Raw genomic sequence first — 17,982 nt, forward strand, 5'->3', positions numbered from 1 at the left:
ATAGATTTATATGTCAACATAACTTTCCAACTTACGGAATGGGCACGGTGAGAGAGAGGGATGGAGCGGGCAGGAACTGCAATTCGAATCATGTTGTTTCAAATCTGGAGAAAGGTGGGAGACAGGAGACCACGTCTGCAGGAGGGCATGCAGCAAGGCATGCAACAAGCGCAGGGCAGGAAACAGAGGGAAAAGATGAGGATGCCTCAAAGGATGGGGACCCACGGGTTTTGATGCCCCATCCAGGTGAGAAGATTCCCCCTCCCCCCCATGTGGGTAGTGGGCCGTCTGGGGCATGGGGATGCTGGTCGAATCTATTCGGGATAAAACCATCAAGTAAATCATCTTTCCCAAAAGTCATTGACAAATCTGATAAGGAGAAAGGTATTTTTGCTCTGGAAATCCCTAGGGAAATTATTGACCACAATATCCTAAGCATGGCGAACACTCTAGTAGGAAAATTTGTAGGGCCAAGACCTAATATTGATGTAGTGAGGACATTTACCAAGAGAAAATGGGACCTTAAAGGGCATGTAGATGTGACTGCTATGGCCAAAGGCTTCATGTCTTTCGAGTTCTCTTGCTCGAAAGATTTTTCTCGTATACTATGTGCTGGGAACTGGTCTTTGGGCAAATCCAACCTAATATTGCAAAATTGGACATCCAACTTGGATTTGAACAATGATTTCCAATCTCAGGTTCCAGTTTGGTTAAGACTTCCAGAACTTCCTTTGGAATATTGGCATGAGGATGTCTTTGATGGCATAGCCAGGACCTTTGGAGAGCTCCTCTCCATTGACCCTGTCACAGCAGCTAAGAAAAGATTGAACTACGCAAGAATCTGTGTAGGAGTCATCGAAGGCCAGGACATGCCTCAAGTTTTAGAACTACAATCTCATCTGGGAAATAGATCTCAAAAGATTGACTATGAAAGTGTGCCTTTTGCTTGTTTACATTGTAAGAAGGCTGGCCACAAGGCTGGATCATGCCCACTTTTCAAAGGGAAGAGTACGGTGGGAAAGGCTCGTCCACAAGGGGGGATAAAAGATTCTCTAGATCCCAAAAAAGAATGGAGGAAAAAAGCATCGCAAGTCAAGAAAAATGGAGAGGCAGAAGGAAAAACAAATACTAATCCTAATGCGCCCCAAGAGGAATCAGGGCCTCCTCGGGCGACTGGAAATGTAGGAGGGGGAGAAGAGAAAGGAGTGAAAGATGATTCAACACCTCTCCCCAATGCAAAGGAATCTGAGAAGAAACCTGAGGAGACAAGTGAAAATATGACTCTTCCCCCTCTGGATTCTTAGGAGGATGACTTGAAACTATCCTTTGTCCCGAACTCCATGGAAGAACTAAAGGAGGGGGAACCCATGTCCCAGGACCCTAGCCCGGTGTGTTGTCCCCCCCCCCTTCAACAGTAAACAGAATCATAGAGAGGCTGTCTGCATCGACAATGGAAGATTTGGTGAGAATTGATGCTTGGCTAGACAAAGGACTAGAGGGAGAAGAGAATCCCTGGACAGAAGTCAGGAGTAGAAAGAAGAAGAATAGCAGGGACCCTTCTCCGGTATCTCCCCCTTCTACTAGAAGCATGGCCAAGGCTGATCTCGGCCACAAATCTAACCTAGTGGGAAGGAAAAACAAGAATGAAATCAGGAAAGAGGAAGGGAGAAGAAACATTAAGGATGGTACACAGCGCACCATCCAGGAAGCATGTTCAGTAGTTAAATCATGAAGATCTTATCTTGGAATATTCGTGGACTCAATGGAATCCACAAGCAAGAAGTTATTAGAAGTATGATAAGGGACCAAAGGCCTGATGTGTTTCTAATCCAGGAAACTAAAATGAAGAAGGAAAGGATGGAAAATATTAAGTTCAACAATAGCATGAAGGGCATAGCCTCTAACTCTGAAGGAGCGTCTGGAGGACTGCTGTTACTTTTCAACAATAAGTATTTCAATATAGTAGCTGACTATGATGAAGATAACATTCTTTTGTACAGAGTTCAACATTTGCACACCAATGATTCTTGGTTTTTAGTGAATATTTACGCCCCCAATAATAAGAGAGATAGAAAAAACTTCTGGACCAAAGTTGGTAATATGGTGCAAGATTGTGACATTAAGAAAGGTATAATCATGGGAGACTTTAACACACCGCTAGAAGATAAAGAGAAAAGGGGAGGTATGCCCCCGGATTGGGAAAGTAAACAGGATCTTTCTAACTTCATAAATAATTTGGCCCTCATGGACGTAGAGCTTAAAGGCGGATCCTTTACCTGGTCAAACAAGAGAAAAGGCCATGATTGCATTCAGGTTAGGCTGGATAGAGCTCTTATATCTTCGGACTGGCTTCAATCCTTCAGCTGCAGACTATCTCTGCTTCCCAGAATTGGTTCGGATCACTCTTCCATTTCTCTTTTGGTTTCCCCTCTAGTACACAGGAGATACCATCCTTTCAGGTTTGAGAAAATGTGGACCTCTCACCCTGCCCTCCTGGATAATATCAAGAAATGGTGGGGGATAGAGGTGGAGGGCTCAGCCATGTTCAGAGTCACCAGAAAACTTAGCAATGTGAAGAGGATGATTAAAATTTGGAACAAGTCTGATTTTGGTCACATCTTCCATGAAAAGAAAGACTTATTTGATAATCTAACTATTATCCAAGATTGCATTCAGAAGGAAGGTTACACTGAGACCAACAGGGTTTCGGAGCTCAAGACCCTATCTGAAATTCATAACATTATTAATAAGGAAGAAAAATTTTGGAGGCAAAGATCAAGGATCACCTGGCTAAAGGAAGGAGATCGGAACACTAAGTTTTTTCACCTAACCACCCTCAAGCACCATGCTAGTAACAGGATCTATGGTATTAGAAAGGGGCAGGAGCTGTTAACTGAAGAATCTGCCATCTCGGAAGAAGCTGTTTCCTTTTTCTCTAGCCTTCTCTCTGAGGACCCAATGCTTTCCAATTTGGACCAAGAGGATTTGTTGCATTGTATCCCTCAGCTCATTCAACCTATCCATAATAAACAGCTCTGTGCTATTCCTAATGCTTCGGAAGTTAGAGAGGCTCTCTTTTCTCTGCTTGCTGACAAGGCTCCAGGCCCGGACGGTTTTCCCACTTTTTTCTTCCAAAGGTTCTGGCCGGTGATCATGGGAGAGGTTGTTCAGGCTGTCCAGGAATTCTTTGGAGCCAAATCTATTCTCAAGGAGCTAAACTCGACTTTTGTGGTTCTCATTCCTAAATCCCCTGGGGCGGACTCATTGGACAACTTTAGACCTATTAGTCTGTGCAACTCTCTCTACAAGATCATCTCTAAAGTTCTCACTTTAAGAATGCTCAAGATATTGCCCATGATAATCTCGCAGCATCAATCGGGTTTTGTTCCAAGGAGACAAATTTTGGATTCTGTCTAGATGGTGCACGAAGTCATCCACTCTCTTGAGGCATCCAAACGGGAAGGTATGTTTCTCAAACTGGATCTTTCTAAAGCTTATGACAGGGTGGACTGGTCTCTCCTTAGGAAGGTCCTCTCGACTTTTGGCTTTGACAGTAAAGTTTGCAAAATTATCTCTCAATTGGTGTCCACCTCCTCCTTGGTTGTTCTGGTTAATGGAGTCCCTTCTAATTTTTTCAAACCTTCCAGAGGCCTCAGACAAGGAGACCCCCTTTCACCCATTTTGTTCATCATTTTAGCTGAATGCGTAGGAAGGATTATAGACTGTAGAAAGCGTGAGGCTTGTATCAAAGGGATCCTTCCCTCCTCTAATTGCGTTCCCTTCACTCATTAGCAATTTTTTGACGATACTATCTTGGGGGGGGAAGCTTCTATCAAAGAGGCCAGAGCCCTGAAGAAGATTCTTGATACTTACTCCAGTGGGACGGGTCAGCTGATTAATTGGAACAAAAGCTCGCTCTTTTTCATCAACACCTCTGAGTTTAGACAAAGAAAAATCGCCAGGATTCTGGGTTGTGGGGTAGGCTCTTTCCCCTCTACCTATCTTGGTCTTCCTTTGGGATCCTCACCCCCGGAGTCTTTTTGGAATGGTATTTTGGACAGATTCAATAGGAAGATGGCTGGTTGGAAAGGGGTCTCTCTTAGTCAAGCGGGGAAATGCCTCTTAGTCAAATCTTCTCTTCAAAATCTGCCAATCTACGCCCTGAGCCTCTTTGGAATTCCGGGGAAAATAGCTGAGAGAATGGAGAAAATCCAGAGAGACTTCCTTTGAAATGGTAATGAAGGGAAGAAAAGATATCCTCTTGTTTCTTGGGAGAAGGTTTGCCTCCCTATGAGGTATGGAGGTCTGGGCATTAGAAAGATCGCTCACCTCAATAAGGCTCTCCTAGCTAAACAAATATGGCGGATCTTCAGTAGCACTGGTGAATGGAGGGACACCCTGGTAAACAAGTACCTTAGAAGACCCACTCTTCTTTTCACCCTTTTTAATGAAGATATCCCAAAAGGATTGAACATTTGGAATGGGATCATGAAAGCCAGGGACCTGGCTAAGGCCAGGATATCATGGAAATTGGGAAATGGGAAGGACATCCAGTTCTGGTCGGATAGATGGCTTTCCCAAGATCCACTTATCAATAACCTTGTTTTTGAGAGATGGATGCAAGCTTGTACTGATCAAATTGAGTCCAAAGTTTGTGATTATTGGAATGGCCAGGAATGGAGTGACCTATCCCTCATCTCTGAGGACTTGACTCCTATAATGCTTATGCTCAATTCCATGATTCCTATCAATTTGGGGGATGAGCTAGTCTGGAGGGATAATCCCAATGGAAGATACTCTATTGCCTTAGGCTATAATTCCCTTTGGAGCTTAAAAGAGAAGGCCCCTTGGGAGAAGGCTTGGATTTCGGGTCTCACTCCAAAGATCAACATTTTTTACTGGCTAGCTCTTCAGAACAAAATCCTTACTCATGACAATCTCATGAAGTGAGGACATGTTATGCCCAGTAGATGTCCCTTGTGTAAGAATCAGGCTGAGACCGGAAATCACATTTTCATCTTATGTGACTATGCCAGGGAGGTGTGGAATGTCATCACACATGATAATGAAACCCTCAGGTGCAAACCGGATAATCTCATGGATTTTTTCCATCAGTGGAAAGGTCTTTGTAAGATTGCTGGTCGGCAGGATCACTCGGACTGGATTTTACCCCATTTTTGCTGGGGAATTTGGAAGGAAAGGAATAATAGAATATTTAGAGATAGAGAGGAGCCGGCTATAATCCTTGGTAGGAAGGTCTCGAAGAATATAAAGGAAAATCTCCAAGTGCTGAAGGAGGAAGAAGAAGAAGAAGGGGACAGAAAGATAGCTAAAGAAAAAGACAGGAACCTCAAAAGGCAGGATGCTAGCTGGCTTCTCCCCCCAGATGGTTGGTCAAAAGCCAACTTTGATGGGGCTTCTAAGGGTAACCCAGGCCCTTCAGGTTGCGGTGGAATCATAAGAAATAGCTATGGGGAGGGAATAGCTGCCTTTGCTTCCCCGCTGGGAATCCAGACTATTCATCTGGCTGAAGCAAGAGCTGCGAGTAAGGTGGTCAAGTTGGCTTTTGAAGCCGAGATTACTAAACTCTGGCTTGAGGGGGACTCCAAAAACATTATTAATACCATTAATGGTATTTCCCCTCCCTCGTGGACGATTTCGAACATAATTGCTGAGACTTGCGCCACTCTCACAAAGTTCGATAAGGTCCACGTCACTCATGTTTACAAAGAGGCAAACCCAGTCGCTGATTGGTTTGCTAATAAAGGGGTTAACGCCACCAATAATCTGTCTTGGCATGCCGGAAAAGATTTTCCAGCGGAGGCAAAGTTGCTCATCGACCAAGATAAAATCTTGGGAAGGATGGCTCAAATCCAATGCAATTATGGATAATTAAGATTTCTTATTAAATGGGTAGTGACATTATTGGCATCGTGATTTGCACCAGCAAAAGGGGTTTCCTCTGACTTTTTGACACATTCGAAAGGATGATACCATTATTTTCAGAAAGGGGTATACTCACGGGTATCATAAAAGAAACATCACCATTTTTTCGAATGCAAATAACTTGCACAGATTAGAGTTCATGAGAATTGTGGAAGTTGATCAGGTAAACATGACGGGTGAGAGGAGCAGAAAGGAGCCGGTGGGGGAAGTTCAGAAGTGGAAGAACAAGGCCAAAGTTTGGAGAGAGCTGGAAAAGGGTGGGGTTACTAATTTCTTCGAGAAACTTCATGGCTCGGATCTTGAGATCACTAACAGCATGGTGAATTCGTGGAATAATGGTAAGGTTAAGGTGAACGGGGTCTACTTTCAAATTACTGAGGATGTGGTTGCTGAAGTCACGGGGATTCCGATGGAGGGGCATAAATTCTTCAGAGACAAGAAGATGTCTTCTAATGCAATCAAGGATTTTGTGAAAAACACTGAAGAGCTGAACAAGCTGGGCAAGAAAGAGACATTTTTTGTAACGGATACTATAAAGAAGCTCTGGAGGTATGTTCTCTATGCTGTCATTGAATATATAACCCTACACCCCAGGTTTGATAGGGTTAGGACTCACCATTTTGTGATTCTGAATCATTTTCGCCATGGTAGTAAGATCTCCTTCCCGTATTATCTTTTTAACTCGATGAACAAGGCCATTTCTAGTTTTAAAAAGAAAGCTACCATCAACCCGGCACTGCATGAGGGTCTTCTGCTTCTGATTCATGAGCATTCCCATGCTCAAACCATTAGCAAAAACCCTATCCAGGGGGCGGATGTTGACAAGAGCAGCTCCAATTTTTCCTCAGATTCTGACAATGTCGAGAGCATCAGCTCTGATGAGGTTTTTGAGCATTCAGGTAAGAAGACTAAAAGCCATAAGAAGGATTACCCCTCTATCAAATTACTCAGCAGAAAGAGCCCTAGAGGTCATACCCTAGCTAAAACTGGCTCTGCTAAGGTGGAGGAGGAAATGGATACTGATGATTCTGACAAGGTTTCGAAGGAGGAGCTGGATGAGGAGAAACTGAGAAAAAGACAGAAGAGGGAGGGAGAGAGCATGGAGCGCTCCAGTAGTCAGGGAAAGGATTCTCTGCCCATTCCCCTCTCCCCTATACATCCTCAGCCTCCTTTGGAGGAAAATGATAACTCTAGTCAGATTGAGGGGGAAGTGCAAGTTAATAACAGAAGGAAGGCTTGGAAGAACTTCAATGTGAGAACGACCACTATGGGAATCTACAGAGAGGCGATGAACCCCCAACTCCTGGTGGACGACCTCGAGAAGCCTAGACTCAATGAGCTAATTGACCCGGCTATGGTGCCTATTTCTGATAATGCAAGAGAAACGAGCATGAATCTGTTGAACAATGCCCGCAATAGCATGATCGACAACTTTAGATCAATTAAATGGCTTTTCCATGAGCTTGAGGATGTCAGAGATAGGGTTTCCCAAATGGAAAAAATCAAGAGCAAGATAGATGCAGAAAGCCAAGGCAACCGAAACAGCTGGGAGACTCTGATGGAGAGGAGAGTAAAAAATATTGAGAACTACAATCACAACCTGGCAAGTCAAATGATCTCCCTCCTCGCTTCGATCAACGACAACATCCTCTCTCTCTTGGAAAATCTCAAAGATAGGAACCAGATGGAGGAAGATGATAAACAGAACAGAGACAAAGATAGGCTGGATGTGGATAAAGCCAAGGACAACACTATGGAGCAGGATTTGACGAACACCTAGGATCATAAGGAAGAAGAGCAACAAGAGTGCACTGAAGCTGCCCAGACCATGCTCGAGATGGAGAAGTAGTCTGCTACGTTGGGTCTCTGTCCTTTGGTTTTTGTTTCTCCTAGCTTTGGCTTTTTGTCTGGTCTCTATTTTTTTGGTTGGTTCTCTGGCCTTTTTTGTGGGCAGTTGTTTCGGGCTGGGCCTTTGGGCTTATTTTCAGCCGTAAGGATTATGTTTTGGCTGGGCGTTTTTTCGCTTATTTTCAGCCTTTCTTGTTGTTAAACTTATGGGTTTCAAGACCCCTTAAAACCTGTTTACCTTATCAAAAACATCTATAGATTTATTATTTTTATTATTAATTTATTCTATTTTAAATATAATATTTATAAAATATTGGTTCTCACTATTTAGTAGATACTTAGTTGTTGTTTTTATTATTAAATATTTTTATATCAAGGTATAATATTTATTAAACAATGTTTCTCACTATTTGCTAAATATTAAAATATATTAAATGTAGCAATAATGAAATAATATTATATTTTATAAAGATAGTTATTATATTATGTTAATGTGATTAATAGAGATTATATTTTGAGATAAAAAATAATAATTACTTTTTAGATATACAAAGATAGACTTGGAGTTTTTTTTTGAGTGCATAGACGATTTTTTTGTTTTCTTTACAAGTTTATTGATAGATTTTGAGGAGTTCGAATGTAAATTGGGGTGTTTTTGAGTTCATTTCTAGTTCAATATTAGTTGAGAGGAGATTTAAAGAAGTCATCTAATAATTATGTATTGATAGGATAAAAAAATCATTGGTGAGTAATATGTGTTTTAAAATGGTTAAAGAATGTATTAATATGATAAAAAATCATTCATCATTCATTTACTCATTTTTTTGGGTGATTAATTTGTAGTGACCAATTATTTTGTCATTTATTTGATCATTTATTTAGTTAGCTATCTTCGCCTAACCTTGTGATTTTAATCAATAACCAACTTAGTCATGTATTTAGTCACTTGTACTTATAAATTGTAAAACATTACTAGAATTTGATCACTTTTAGTCACATGACTAGAATTTTTAGTTTTGTAACTAAATTTTTTGGTCAAGTAGTCATTTATTTGCCAGAATTCCACTAGTGCTTGTTTAATATGTGGTTTTTAAAATTATTTTACTATATTTTTGATGTTGTTGAGTAGTTCATGATAACTAATAAATCTAATAATCCCCACTATTGTTGGGGTAGTAAGACTTTTATTTTGATTAGTAAGTTAAGTAGTTTAAATTTCAGACTTATATTAGTGTCAGGTATGAATGGTTTAAACTATTCAAAGAACATGGTATATTTTGATTATTTTGATGTCTTGTAAGTTTTGGGTGGGACTCTAACTATTGGGGTTAGAGTTTGCTTCTTTGATACTTGGTTGTAATGCCCCAAGGTAGAGATGGTATGTGTATTTTTTCTTATCTAGGTTCATGACCCTCTTCCTTCCACTTTAACCAAAACTAACACAATCCTTTCAAGGTATGTCACCTGATAAATTCATTATATGCACTTAAATATGCCCCTAAGGAATAGTAAATTAAATTAGATAGTCTCCTTTTGTAGCATGGATTTGTTTATATGTCCTCTAATCCTACATCATTTATAAAAATATGGGATCAAAGTTTATGATACTTGTAGTATATATGGATGATCTTGTAGTCATAAGGACAATCATATCTCTATGTCCTAGATGAAATATGCAAAGTAACTCCTTGAAAGATTTAGCATGACTAAAATGTAAGCCTATTTCTACTATACTATAAAAGTTCACAACTCTATAATTTCTAGGATTCACCTCAAGTTTGAGTATAAATTTATATCAATTTATTAGGATTCTCATTTTCTTGACATATACCGAACTAGATTTATGTATTTATATTAGCTACCTATATAGGTTTATGTAGGAACCTTCAAAAAATGTTATGTGATTGAATCCAAGCATGTTTTATATTATAGATTAGGTATGATCAAATATGGTATGTAACATAAGAATAATAATAAGTTATTCATATATAGATATGCTGACTTAGACAATGTTGGATTTATAGAGATATGTCAACTTAGACAATATTGGATTTATAAGAAGAAAACTAGTTCTTCTCTTTCATCCACAAGATGAAAATCAGACCATACAAGGCTTTGTGTGCAATAAAATTTGGTTATGTAACATACTACTCACTATTAATATCCTAGAAGATCAACCACCAATTCTATTTTTTGATAGTAAAGGTGTGTTGAAACTTCTCAAGAATATAGTCTACCATCATACAAGTACATTGAAGTTGAATGTCATTATATTAAAGAATAGGTTATATCTACCACATTTACTCACTAAACACCTTGGAAAGGTTCTTTTTTCTTTTTTTTTGTGGGGGCAGGCGGGCGGGGGGGCAGTGGGGGGGGATGGGGGGGGTGTGGGTGGTGGTGTCTTATTTCTAGGCCTTATGTATTTGGGGTGGGGGGAGGAGGGAAGTTAGTGTAGTAATAAAACTATGTCCATTAGCACCCAAATTTGCCAATTTATTTTCTACCATTTTCATTGCTATGATTATGATTAATTGTAAAATTATCAAATTATTTTATTAATTTATTAGATATTTAATTCAATATTCAATTTCAAGTACTACAACCACTGGTACTATTAATAGTGATAGTTGAATCCCCTCAAATTTTTTGTTTTTGTTTTTTTTTTTGATCAATAAATGGAAAAAACCTTGATTTTATTTATTAATATAAGTTTTTACATATCCACCATTCAAACGGGCACTGGTAGGAAAAAATGGGGAAGAAAACCTCCAGTTTTGCCTCGGACAATGTCCTTTATTTTACATAAATCTTAGGGGCATACCCCAACAATTACATCATGTTTTAATATCACTTTTACATTTATCACTTTGAACCATTTATCATACAATTTACAAATATGGTAGTTTCCAATGGATTTCATGAGTTGCTGTTATAGAAGGGTGAGTACCAAGATGATTATCTTTGACAATTGTTGCTTAACTTGCTTTTAACCTATTTGCTTCAACACAAAACCAAACAAGAGATACTTCCAAAGAGAGGGAATTAGTATTATTAGAACTCAATATAAAGTTTACATTAATACCTCATGATAATATTACAATCATTCAGTTTTGGAACATTTTATATTTATTATTTATGTATTAATTATTTAATCCTCCATGCTTCAGATTGAGATCCATTAGATGTCACTGGATTAGAGAAAGAGGTAACAATTTATGGTGCAAATTTGTAATAACTTCACATCCTATATTTAACAGAACATCCATTCATCTATTTTGACAATCATATATACATGCTTACTCATATTAACATATATGTATCAATGCCCCACATATAATTACATATGTTCCTCTTTTCTAGACTGCATAGTTATTACCAAATCCTTACCATTTTGTAATCCATTGAAAACCATATCCAGTAACTACTAAGTGCTGAGAAAAGGCCTATATGGTAATAAAAAATAAAGATACTAAAGGGCTATTATAAGTTGAGAGTGATTTTTCACAGATATAGCATTATTGTCTGCATAGAAACCTTCCAACAATTACTGACAGTATGAAAGTAAAATAGGAAGTGTAAAAGAAAAAAACTCATACAGGAAACAAGATGATTAATAGCTTGGTCAATATATGCCTCAATGGTTAAGATTAAACATAAGATTAGTCTATTAGTCATGTTGTGTTATATCAAACCCATAAGATTGTTTTACTATAATATGGAGTAGAGAAGTTTGCCACAAAAGAGAGGAATTTCTATGAGATGATCAGCTCTTACATATACTGTTAACCTGTACAGATTTTTCCATATCCATATATTTAAACCCTATTTTCAACAACCTAAGTTCTACAGAGTTTCAAAGAGCTATTACTTAACGAAAACCTACTACATTTTAATCAAAATTTTCTCTTATCTAACCTATTCTGAGAGATTCAAATTGAGAGCAAACAAAATTACTCTATTTCTACAGTTTTCTCTTTAAACGCCATGATAATTTTTGAAATGTCCATTGAATCTTCTGACTAGAAGTTGGGGGGAAACACATATGTTGTTCTGGCTTTACTGGATTTGTCCAAATTGGGAGTGTAAAAGGAGAGTGAAGGAAGATTGTCAAAATTTGAACCCAGTTCTATGTAAGCTCTGGTAGAAGTGAGATAATTAAGAAGCCATTCCTAGTTATTATCTTCAAGGATTTCTCTCCATTACAACAGAAAGTGTATGCTTGCCTCCATGTTTGCCCACTCCTTGTTGAAGGTGGGAGGGTCACGGATAAGGATAACAGGGCAAGTGGGGTGTAAAGTGGTATCAAGAATTCCTAGGGGTAGGGCCATGTAAAGTTTAGGAAGAGGAATGTGATTTTTGTTATCGATACTCATTATTGCCTCTTCCAACCCTATTAGCCATACATGATTGAAAATATTGTAGCAGAGACAACTAGTATCCCATTTATCAATTTTTGCCCTTATCATGCAGCCTATGAACGATCCTATAATATCACTGTTTGTTCTCCAAGTGTATTCATACCTGAAAATGCTCTCTCCAATTTCCCTACTAATCGCAACTCTTGTCATGTCATCAGTTGGATTAAGGATCCAAGTCAATCATTTCGGTGTTATATCCCCCTTGAATGCGATAGTTCGGTTTTCATTTGCATGATACAGGCTGATAAACGTTTCCATTGTTCCGGCTGAGGTGCGGTAGAAAGAAACAGGGGATGCAGGTTCAGCTTAGTATAGAGGGCTGAAGGTTCTAGAGAATTTGAAGAGCTTCTAGAGGTTCTATAAATTTCCATTCAAGCTTCCTAAGAATTTGAAAGCCTAATTTAGTTCTATTTATTAAGAGGTTCAAAATATTCAATGTTATTCATAGGGTTAAAATCTAAACCTATTACCAATCTTTAATCTTGAATTTATTTGTTCTCAAAACAATATGCTATCCCTTCCATTTCAAGTTATTATTTGAGCAGTTAAGGACTAATCTATGGTTTTAGCCTTTTAACATAAGGGGCATGAGGATCTAATTACATCAGACCTTATTTATAATTTCATATAGCCTGCTATACATAGATATAATAATCTTATATGAATCTAAGGTTATATGTCCTAAAGAACATGGAACTTGAGTATTTTTGTTAGGGTTCCTAAAAATATTATTTTTTTAGTTTATTATTTGATTAAGTAAAAGGAAGTCATTACCATTCGCTCCTTCATTAGCCAACTTATCAACCTCACAATTTCCTTCACGGTAGATATGTTGAATAATAACTTCTTCTATTTTGTCTAAGTTTTTATTAACTTCTTCTAATTTTGAGTTGATTTTCCAATTCGGAGTGGATCTTTTCCTAAGGGCATTTAGGATGATTTGTGAATTTCCTTCAATTATTAATTTTTTAATTTTATGTTTATTATAGTATGAAAGTCCTTCATTTACTACTTCTAAATCTGCCAAGTTATTGGTTGTAATACCTAGGGGTTTTGTTTTTTTGACAATCCATTGTCCTTGATGATCTCTTAGGATAAACCCTAATCCAGATACCCCTAGGTTTTCAAGGGAGGCTCCATCAAAATTAAGTTTTTTCCACCCTTGAGGGGGCAGTTCCCATTTGTATTCTTTGCATGCTGAGGTATTCTTAGAATTGTAATATAATGGAAGATTAATTAACTGAGGCCAATGTTTTTTGATTTTTGCATCCAAAGTTGTAAAAGTGCCTTCCTATTTAGGAGTAACTCTGAGGTAATTATTTAAGTCTTCAGTTATGGCTATTTCCATTTTATTGAGTAATTAAGAGATTGTCATTTCAGTGTTATTGAATATTCTTCTATTTATCTCTTTCCATAATTCCCAAGTTACAATTGCAGGAGTGACATTCCAAATTTTATCATAAATGTTTATCTCTCTACTTTTGGGCAATCCATTGATATGATCCTTCCAAGTCTTAGGAAGTGGTGATGTCTAGCTGAGTTTTCTCTTGATCCTATGCTAGCATTCATTGGAGAAGCTGCATTGGTAAAGTATATGATTTACTGTTTCATTGTTCTTGTTGCATAGTGAACATCTAGAGGGACCTTGGAATCCCATTTTAATTATTCTATCAGCAATGAGAATACAGTTTTGGAAAGCCACCCATAAGAAGATTCTTGCTTTGGGCAAAATGGCAAGATCCCAATAGAGGTTCATAGGGATGTTGATTTCCTCCCATCTTTGGCAGTTGAGGATCGCATTGTATCCTTCTTTAACTTTATATGTTCCTTCATTAGATAGAGCCCATCTTAAGTTGTCTTCTCTATTAGTAAGATGGATTTTTTGGTCTTGAAGGATACCTTCTAGCTTGGATTGATCGATTATAGATATGTTAGTATTGGATAGGGGTTTCCATTTCCATGAAGTATCCTCATTTGATGGATCATGATCCACATAATCTCTTACTTTTGTCCCCTATCTCTCTTTAAGGAGGTTCACTATTTGATTGGAAATTTTATATGTTTCTAGACGAGGAAGCCCATTCCAGGAATCTTCCCAAAAGAGGGCTTTATTGCCATTTCCAATGTCCCAAGTTGCATGTTTTGAAATGATATGACGACATTTTGTCACAAAATTCCAAAAGTCTAATCCTCGCGGAGGGTTTTTAATTCTAAATAAGGAGGTTGGATCATCAAGATTTAGATATTTATTGAATAAGATTCTGGACCATTTACTATCCTTGTCCTGAAACATGCGCCATGCCAGTTTAGCCCCTAATGCTTCATTTTGCCATTCTAGGTTTTTTATGCCCAATCCTCCAATCTTCTTTGGTCGACATATATTTTCCCATTTAATTAAGGCTGCTTTCTTTTTATTTTTGGTCCCGTTCCAAAAGAAGTTTCTAAGTTTGGCTACAATTTTTTTACTGGTATTTTTAGGGATTTGTAGATAGGATAATTGATATGTCAGAAGTGCTAATAGTACTGCTTTAATTTTGGTGGTTCTGCCGGCTTTTGTTAACCATTTCCCATTCCAGCTATCTGTGTGTTTATTAATTTTGGAAAGGACATCTTGCCAACCTGGATTTTGATTTTTTTCATCTCCTATGTATATCCCTAGGTATTTGCATGGAAATTTTCCTTTTTTATACCCTAATAAATTGCATATTTGATCTTCCTGATTGTTTCCTATGTTCAGAAAGAAAATTTCTGATTTTTCTGCATTAATTTTTTGTCTTGATGCTTTGGTGTAATTATCTATGATGGTTTTGTAATTTCTTGCTTCATTTATAGTTCTAAGTCCAGCCATAATAATATCATCTCCAAATTGCTCATGAGTTGTGTTTTCAACATTTTCTGTTACCGGAATGCCTTGAATTTTGGATTGGGTTTGAGCTTGTTTGATAGTTATACCCAAGGTTTCAGCCATTATTATAAAAAGGAAGGGTGAAATTGGGTCACCCTATCATATGCCTCTTGAAGCACTAAAGAAACCTTTAGGGGTTCCATTGATGAGTATTGAAAATTTTGGTGTAGCTATGCATTGGTAGATGAGGTTTATCCATCTTTTTGAGAATCCAAATTTCTCCATAGTCTTACATAAAAATCAGAAATCTACTTTATCATATGCTTTTTGAATATCTAGTTTGAGGAACATGCATGTTTCTTTATTTGTCTTTGCTGAGTGAATTGTTTCCTATATAATAGATATTCCATCAATTATGGATTTTTCAGGCATAAAGCCAATTTGTTCTTCCGATATAATTTTAGATAAAAGAGTCTTGAGCCAGGTGGCTAGGGCTTTTGATAGGATTTTGCATATAGTATTACAGAGAGCTATAGGTCTGTAGTCCCCAGGGGTTTCAGTATTACTATTTTTCAGTAATAGTGTCAAAAAAGTATGATTAATTTCTTTGAGTATGTGTCCCCCGTTTCTAGTAGCTTCTATGGCAACCCAAAGCTCTTCCCCGATAATATCCCATAATTTTTGATAAACGAAGGCTTGGAATCCATCGAGACTAAGGGATTTATCTGGGTTCATGCTGAAGAGGGCTATCCTAATTTCCTCCAAAGTGAATGGTTTATTTAAGAATTTTTTGTCATCATTTGAGATAATTTTGGGGATATTACTAAGCATTTCTTGCTGGGCAGTAATGTCAGATGTTTCATAATTATTGAGAGAGTCTTGAAAATACTTTATTATTTCCTCAAAGATATTAGGAGGTTCCGCAGTTAGGTTTCCTTCAGAGTTTTTTTATATGAGTTATGAGTCTAAGATTACGGTTATGGAGAGTACTATTATGCAAGTATTTTGTATTTATGTCCGCTGCTTCTAGCCACTTTTCTCTTGATTTCTGGCGCCAAAATATTTTTCTTTTGCTAATATTTCTTCTTGTTTAATCATTAATTCTTTTTCTTTTATGTATTTTTTATTATCCATGCCTTCACTAATTACTTCATTATTGAGGTTTTTTAGTTCTTCTTCTACTTCAAGTTTTGTTAAGAAAATATTTTTGAAGTGCTCTTTATTCCATTCTTTTATTTTCTTTTTTAGATTTTTCATTTTTGTTATCAAACCGAACATTTTTTTATCCTGATGGTTTATCTATTTTCCACCATTTCTTGATTTGAATAATTAAAGTTGGATCTAGGAACCACATTTTTTCACATTTAAAGGCATTTCTTATTGGTTTGTTGGGTTCTAAGATATTAAGAGTAATAGGAAAATGATTAGATCCTGATATTGGGAGAATTTCTGCCATAATATCCATGCCTAGGCTGCTTAAATCTCCTTTAACTAGGAATCTGTCTAATCTCTCTGCAATGTAATTGAAATATTTTCTTCTGTTATTCCATGTGAATATTCCATTTTTTTTTGGTATATCTGTTAGCATATTTTTTTCTACCCAACTTTTAAAGTCCCTATTTATCTGTGATAACATTTTCTTTCCACCGTACTTTTCTTCCTTATTCATTATTGCATTGAAGTCTCCTCCTAGAAATACTATCATATCTAGATGATTAGAGAGAAAGCCACTAATCTCTTGCCATACTGTAACTTTGTCACTAGAGGAAATAGGACAATAGATATTAATTAGTAGAAATTTTACATTGATTTTGAGACTTGTCACTCTGTTGCTTAGCTAATTAGAATTTGTGTTTATTATAGTGAGACTGACCTTCTGAGGATTCCAAATTATTCCTAGACCTCCTGATGCTCCCATAGATTCTTTGAAGTCTGACTACCATTGTTTTAATCTTTTCCCCAGTTTAATACTTTCTGCATTATCTAATTTAGTTTCCTGAATGATTATAATTTCTGACTCAAAAGCTATTAAATTTTGTTTTAATAGCCTTTTTTTGCTAGGGGCATTTAGCCCTCTACCATTCTAGGAAGTGGTCTTCATTGTACATTGGGAAGCCTCTTCCCCTTCCCTGCATTTAATAAATCATTGATTTTCTGCTTCTCTTTGGCTTGTCCTGCTACTTCTCTTAATTCTTTAAGAGACCTCCTCCCCCTTCTATTTTTAATTTTGCCACATTTAGGGTGTTTACATCCTTCTTCATTGGTAGCTATTCCCAACATCTTTGAAGTGATCTATTTTTTTTCATCTTCATTGCTTTCTGGTTCATCCATTAGTAGGTCATTAATAAGAAAATCAGTTAAATCATCCTCCTTTGTTTCATAGTTCCAATATCCTTCTTCTATTTCTTCTTTTCCTACCAGATTAGGAGTGTGATTAGTTCTCGTATTATCCATTCCTTCCTTCATAGGTGTATTGGATTTAAGTTCTTATTTTATTTCATTCACCTCTCTTTCTAATAGGCTTGCTTCTTTTAAAATCTGAGTTAGTTCAGGCAATTGCATTGTCGCTTGCATTTCAATGCTTGTAGTCTAACTTTTCCCTAGTTCTTCAAATATATTAGAGCCATCCATTGGGGTTTGCCAGAATTTATAACTCTTTTTCTTATTTTTTTTCAAAATTGTTGTATTGTTCCATTTTTCATCATCCGTTGTTGGGATTTTAGCTGATTTCTGAATAGGGGTATCTGTGCTTTTTGGAGATTCTATGTATTCTTCTATTTTTGCTTGCATGTCCTCAATATCCAATGGTTCTTGACTATCCTCTTTTTGATTTAGGGGGTTTATAATCTGAGTATCCTCCCCAGTTTTGCAATGTTCTTTGTGCATTTGTTCTAAGATGATTAACAAGTCTTCAATATCGCT

The sequence above is a fragment of the Cupressus sempervirens genome, chromosome 3, assembly GCF_028749045.1.
Source record: "Cupressus sempervirens isolate cs-2001-9-10 chromosome 3, ASM2874904v1, whole genome shotgun sequence".
Lineage (NCBI taxonomy): Eukaryota > Viridiplantae > Streptophyta > Pinopsida > Cupressales > Cupressaceae > Cupressus > Cupressus sempervirens.